The following is a 427-nucleotide window of genomic DNA, read 5'->3' as shown; positions in this document are numbered from 1 at the left end:
CTCCTGGCCATTCATTTAGACGAAGCAGCTTCTGGGTGTTAGTTCCATCTCTATGATTTCTCATTTATAATCACTGAACTCATGCTGGAAGAGGTTTGGTGTCGTTGCGGGATTCAGCCAGACGGTGGCGCTGTAATGTTGAGTTAAAAAGTACAAACACACAGAACGGTGTTTTGTTGTATTCTGTGTCGTCTGTGCAGAAGCATTCAACAAAGCTTTTCATTGCATTTTGTATATGATACTTGAACTAGACGCTTGAAGAAGCTGGGTAAAAATATACATAACACTTAGTTTTCTATTTAAATTAATAGTTTGTACAAAATTACATTTCTAAACTCTGTCGACAATTACCCCAGCAAACACAGAACGTTCCCCTAACGTTAGTTTTTGGTTACATTAAGGGGGAAAAAAATGTTTTAGGTTATAA

This window comes from Sinocyclocheilus grahami, unplaced genomic scaffold (genome assembly GCF_001515645.1).
Source record: "Sinocyclocheilus grahami isolate Dianchi unplaced genomic scaffold, SAMN03320097.WGS_v1.1 scaffold2876.1, whole genome shotgun sequence".
NCBI classification, from domain to species: domain Eukaryota; kingdom Metazoa; phylum Chordata; class Actinopteri; order Cypriniformes; family Cyprinidae; genus Sinocyclocheilus; species Sinocyclocheilus grahami.
Note: the sequence above shows the minus strand (reverse complement) of the source record.